We start from the raw sequence: 7,186 nt of genomic DNA on the forward strand, positions 1-7,186 counted from the left end.
TAACAGGAAAACATTCATAGGTGATGTGTCACCTTTTTGGTCTGTCCCTTGTACAACCATCCTCAGCGTTCTGTGCCACTGGAATGTCTTCCGTATTGTGGAACTTAGCTAACACCTGGCCAACTAGGTTTTTTTTAAAATCTGAAATTAACATAGAATTTATAATAAATTTATAGATATAAAACACATCCAATTATACTTTTTATCTTGTTTCATGACACTGTATGAGTTGAGGAATTCTCCATTTACACATTAGCCTTGGCAGAAATTTTAACACAGCGGCATTTAACTCTGTTCGAGCTATTGTGGTGTGAACTGCAGTGGTGCTGATTTGGTTGGTAGTTTTTCTATTGCTCCATCGCACCATGGAGACTAAGTTGTGACATTTCGTTGTGGTTTGGGAAACACACCCCAGAATTGTAATATCAAATATACATCACAATTTAGCATTACAAAAAGTGTATTTACTGTGCACTTTGTTTTGCTACCTGCTTTGAACACCTGCTTGTCACCTAAACTGCAGTCCTCAATTCTCTGTAGAGCATGATGGTGCCGCCCCTTTACAACCCTCACTTTCATTCTCCTTAAAACTTCGACAGCCATCTGAAACTAGCTAGTATCGTTCCAGATAGACTTTTATTCAAAGTGTGTCACAATCGATCCCGCTCATTCACCAACGCACACACACATCAACAGCGCTTTGTGCAGGGAAACCTTGACACACCCTGGGGAGGGATCGAACCGGCAACCTGTCAACAGCAACAGCGCTTAGCTAACGTCACCGACCACGTGCACCAAGGGGACTTCCTCTTGCACTAAAGTAAGTGCACACACATTCTAACTCTAACTCTAACTGATATAATTAGTCTAACAGGGTACATTTAGCATTGATTTACTTGTGGTTACAATACTAAAATCTCCCACTGTTGTGTTTATTCATGTAAAACTGTGTGCGGTTTAGCCCTGTGTGCCCAAACCTCATTCTGGATATCATGACTTCCTCCCTTCTGCCCCTACCTGCATTTCATGGCCCGTTTACTCCCTTTGGTTAAAAATGCTGTCCGCACAAAGTCAGTCCCATCATCTGGAGTCTAGACAATATCTGTGTATCTGATCTAGATTATGAGCAGAAGCATTTCAGACTTCGAGTCCAGATCAGATATCATGTTCTGGGATTGAGTCACTTCCTCTTCCCTCTGTAAAGCCAGTAATACTGTATACACAGGCCTCTGCACACAAAGGAAACAATGCGGTTGTATAAACACTTTCATGGAGTTTTAACTTTATTTAAAGCAGTGAGGATGATGCTATTTCACCAATCACACACATGCACACACGTGCCCATGTAGCAAGAGTTTGTATGACTAATTATTATTATTATTATTATTATTATTTTATTTTATTTTATTTATTTTTTTTCAACTGGATTATATTATTATCCTCCCGGTCTTTGAAGGAAGAAATAAGGTAATGTCAGTGTCCTTTTCATGACAAGGGTCCAGGAGACAAAATGCATAACAGTTTCACATTCTGAACCTAGTGCTAACACAGAGAAACATCGATAGAATGTACATTGTTTATTTAGAATTTCTCTGGAGGAATTATCACTGTTGTCTGTTTCGCCATTGTATACTTCTTCAAAAGTACTTGTGCATAGGAATGTTATTATCTTTGTTATTATGTTTTGTATAGGCTTTCTAGAACACTATGAGCCCAAGTACGAGCTCCTCCGACCAGTTTCGGTAACATAGTTGCAGAGAAAATGCATTACTCCCATCCGCGTATAAGAAAATGATTGGGTATTTGGGGTTGGGTATTTGACAAAATCTCAATCAATGGAGCTCAATGAAAATATTAACGTACAAGATGGCATTATTGTGATTATTGCACTTAGTTTTTATGAACTTCTTGACCTGTTGCTGTCTTAGGAGAGCACAAGGAGACCATGACAGGTGGGGGGAAGTGCAAACACATTTTTTTAAGAAAATAAAAGTGTTGTATAGTTTGGTAAGCAAAATGCAGTATTTTACAACTCATAAGATTCATAATACCACTTAGTTTCCATGTGTCCTTTTGGAGTCTCCAAATCCTTCTTTGGAAAACTGCCCAGACAATGCAGAATGCTCATTTATGGTGATTTTGTATCTGCTGTCATACTGAAGTATTTCAGTATGTTTGAGCTTCTTTAACTTTGTTTTAGTAATATTTAGAGTAATTCTGACTCTTAAATGGTTACCTTTCAGAAGAGATTAGAATTATGCCTGTCATCAAAAGGGTTCAAGAATAGTAACCATATAATTATAGGGTGGGGCATAGGGTGGGGCGACATGGCTCAGGCAGTAAGAGCAGTTGTCTGGCAGTTGGAGGGTTGCCGGTTCGATTCCCCCGCCCGGGCTGTGTTGAAGTGTCCCTGAGCAAGACACCTAACCCCCAAATGCTCCTGACGAGCTGGTTAGTGCCTTGCATGGCAGCCAATCGCCGTGAGTGTGTGTATGAATGGGTGAATGAGAAGCATCAATTGTACAGCGCTTTGGATAAAGGCGCTATATAAATGCCAACCATAATTATATCATTTTCAAGTGCATGTCAAGAAAAGGGGTGGATACTAAAGGGATTAATATTACATTACACTACATTAATGACATTTGGCAGAGGCTCTTATCCAGAGTGACGTACGGTTAGACTAAGCAGGAGACAATCCTCCCCTGGAGCAATGCAGGGTTAAGGGCCTTGCTCAAAAGATAATTTGGAACCACTTCCCATTATCTAACACGTTCGTTGTTCTGTAGCATTGCTTGTTTCTCATGAAATTGTTGTTGTTTCATTCATTAATAGCAAGTTACGTAAGTTATGTAAGGTTTTAACTCAGGCTTCGCATCAGGTGGTTCTTTGCCTCTCCGCATCATGCGTTAAAACCGTGTAATGAGCACCTCGTCGTGGATTATTCCACTTATACCAAGGTCTTTTAAAATAAAAATATACGCAGGGGTCGTCAATATTTTTGACCAATTTGCCCTCAAAATAAAACATTTATAACTACTTCAGTCCGTTAAGATCACTAGTGTTTCAGCATGTTACTCTGGTTACATATGTTAGTTAAATTCTGATGAAAATAGAGAAGCTATGCAGATGGCTAAGTTCGGTTTGGATCATTTTTCATCTTGGTTAAATTAAAGGTTTTAAACGAGGCATAAATCAGTTTCTTATTCACAACTTCATATTCGTAATTCCTAGTCCACCTTAAATTGTTTTAGCTACACTGGCGCTGCAACTGTCTATGTGCAATGTCCACTGAAAAGTTTTTCAACCTTGGGCTACACATTACACAACTATATCACACTATTTAGCTAACATAGCCAGCTTTTCTGTTTTTGGCTAATGATAGCTAGCCACTAAAGGCAAGGATTGTAGCAAATTGAGAGTTGTCCGTTAACAAACACCATTTCAGCACGTCACATAGTCGCTAGAAACGTTAGCAATCTACCAATACATTAGTGAGCTTACGGCTATTATCTATGTCGATGTAATGTTACCGTGCTTCACTAAACCATTCACAGTTATCTCATTTTACAAAAGGCAGAAAACGAAAAGAAAAAAAACAGAAGTCGTATCATATCAGTTTAAAAAAAAGAAGTCAATCCTGCAGTTCAGGTGGGTGGATCTCTCAGCCGGGCAAACCACCGACTCACCTGCATTTCTACTGAGCAGAAGAACTGGTTTGTAAACAATTGTACACGAGAATGGGTGGAGTTGAGGAGAATAAACATATTTATTTTTTATTACACTATTATAGTTTTTCTTTATTTCTTTATAATTAATTTTCTGATTTCTTAATTTTCTGATTTCATTTATTGCTCCCGTCACTCTGGAAATGTACACCAAATCCATGTAAAGCAACATTGTTATATAAAACTATTCATTTAATTATCCTTCATACATCCCTGAAAAAAAATTAAATCACAGATTGGTAAAACAATTGTTTCCTTTCAGTGATAATAAGAAGTCATACCTGGACAGAGTTGTGTTCTCTATGACACATGTGGAGCTGTAAGTCACTATATTCAGCTGGAATAGAGAGTGGTGAAGCATTAATGAAAGCAAAGAGACCTGATGCTTTACCTGCAAGATTAGCTGAGACGCTGGATATCAAGAGTAACAGGGCTCCTGAGAACATCATCCTTTTTCACGCTTCTCCAGTCTCCAGTGAGGCAAAAACAAAGAAGTTATGAGTAGTATTACTTCATGTTATGAACTTATTTGTTCTGAATTTAAGTTTTTTATGAATAATGAACAGTAAGAACCATCACCATCAGTCACCTGTGTGACTAAGTGACTAAGCAGGAGATAGTTGACTGTGATACCTCAGTGCTGTAATTGCACCACATAGGCTACTTGCAAAATGTGATTGCAAGTAGGATATGAGCATAGCCAGCCTCATTTCTGGGAAATGTTATGCAATCAAAAAAATGCAAAACATTCAGTATACTGTATGTTTATTCATGATGTGGTTGGAACTGGTTTCCAACCAGCACATCCACAAACCAGTTTTTATTTTATTTAAAACACAATTTCAGGCTTTCAGCATCGTCTAGCTCGTATTCAAGAACAATTTGTTTGCGGTAACATGCAGCAAGAACAGCAAAATAAGTGACCGAGGGGCACATGAGCAATATTAGCATTTTTATTTCATCGCATGAAACTGAAGCACAGATTCAGAGCTACAGAATGAGGTGTCACTGACCAAGTCAAATTTTGGATGTGCAGAGTTAAAATAAAATATAGTTCCTAAATTGATAGTAAATATATCAATTTATCAAAAATATTCAAGTTAAAACGTTAATTTTGTGGTAAATTGTGATACTTTTTTTTACTCTTCTCATCTGCTTATGCCATCCATCCATTATCCAACCCGCTTATCCTGAACAGGGTCGCAGGGGGGCTGGAGCCTATCCCAGCATACATCGGGCGAAAGGCAGGAATACACCCTGGACAGGTCGCCAATCCATCGCAGGGCACACACACCATTCACTCACACATTCATACTCACGGGCAATTTAGACTCTCCAATCAGCCTAACCTGCATGTCTTTGGACTGTGGGTGGTAACCGGAGTACCCGGAGGAAACCAACACGAAAATGGGGAGAACATGCAAACTCCACACAGAGAGGCCCAAGGTATGGATGATGTGTTCAAAGTGGCATTACTCCCATTCTCACCTACTTAGCGGTGACTGACAAGCTATCCCAGATGCAAATGCCCTGTAAACTGTAAAAAAGGCTGTAAAAATACAGGTACTGAGCTGCATTGTATGTTCAAAATATGGGAATCTTCATTTTATTTAATTGTTTTTCAATTTGATTTGTATAACGCAAAGGTCTGTCACAAAGACAATTTACAGAGTAACAGAAGAGCAAAAAGGGAAAGCACAAACACCATGCCTGTGCCCCAAAATAGCACATACATGCGGCAAAAACTTACCAGTGAAAAACAGCCTCAAACAGTGGTGAGAAAAAACTCGCCAATGAGAAAAAGCTTAGGGGGAGCCTATCCTCAGCTGGAAGGCAAGGTGCAATGGTTAAACATACATGTCGTAAGAAATCTATTACAACAATTCAAATGGTTTCAACCAGTCGGTTAAAGAAAAAATGGCGAGAAAAGCAGGAAGTCCAAATGAGGGAAAGTGTAGTGAGCAGTTTTAGAGAGGCAGGCTGATGCAGTGGGACCTCCGGGATGTGTCGAGGCATGGGCATGGACACGCAAGGTCAGTGGTTCTAATCCCGGTGTAGCCACAATAAGATCCGCACAGATGTTGATCCCCTTGAGCAAGGCCCTTAACCCTGCATTGCTCCAGGGGAGGATTGTCTCCTGCTTAGTCTAATCAACTGTATGTCGCCCTGGATAAGAGCGCACCTGCCAAATGCCAATAATGTAATGTAATGTCTAGTATTGCTAGTTTAACCACTAGGCTGCCCTGTAGCATTGTGGTTAAACTGTGTAATGAGCACCCCGTCGTGGATTATTCCACTTATACCAAGGTCTTTTAAAATAAAAATATACGCAGGGGTCGTCAATATTTTTGACCAATTTGCCCTCAAAATAAAACATTTATAACTACTTTAGTCCGTTAAGATCGCTAGTGTTTCAGCATGTTGCTCTGGTTACATCCATCCATCCATCCATTATCTGAACCCGCTTATCCCGATCAGGGTCGCAGGGGGGCTGGAGCCTATCCCAGCATACATTGGGCGAAAGGCAGGAATACACCCTGGACAGGTCGCCAATCCATCGCAGGGCACACACACCATTCACTCACACATTCATACTCACGGGCAATTTAGACTCTCCAATCAGCCTAACCTGCATGTCTTTGGACTGTGGGAGGTAACCGGAGTACCCGGAGGAAACCAACACGAAAATGGGGAGAACATGCAAACTCCACACAGAGAGGCCCCGGCCGACGGGGATTCGAACCCAGGACCTCCTTGCAGTGAGGCGGCAGTGCTACCCACTCCACCATCCGTGCCACCACTCCGGTTACATATGTTAGTTAAATTCTGCTGAAAATAGAGAAGCTATGCAGATGGTTCAGTTTTGATAATTTTTCATCTTGGTTAAATTAAAGGTTTTAAACAAGGCTTAAATCAGTTTCTTATTCACCACTTCATATTCGTAATTCCCAGTCCACCTTAAATTGTTTTAGCTACACTGGCGCTGCAACTGCCTATGTGCAATGTCCACTGAAAAGTTTTTCAACCTTGGGCTACACATTACACAACTATATCACACTATTTATCGAACATAGCCAGCTTTTCTGTTTTTGGCTAATGAAAGCTAGCCACTAAAGGCAAGATTGTAGCAAATTGAGAGTTGTCCGTTAACAAACACCATTTCAGCACGTCACATAGTAGCAAGAAACGTTAGCAATCTACCAATACATAAGTGAGCTTACGGCTATTATCTATATCGATGTAATGTTACTGTGCTTCACTAAACCATTCACAGTTATCTCATTTTACTAGTTTAACCACTTGGCCGCCCTGTAGCATTGTGGTTAAGGTAGATGAGTCTTCTCTGTGAGGAGTTTTCAAGTTTCTTAATAAGTTTGAGTGGGTTTCATTCCAGGCACTCACTCTGACTTCCTCCCAAACCAAAAAAACCCAAGTCCTGTACATCAGGTTAGGTTTAA

This window comes from Conger conger, chromosome 2 (assembly GCF_963514075.1).
Source record: "Conger conger chromosome 2, fConCon1.1, whole genome shotgun sequence".
Taxonomy (NCBI): Eukaryota; Metazoa; Chordata; class Actinopteri; order Anguilliformes; family Congridae; genus Conger; species Conger conger.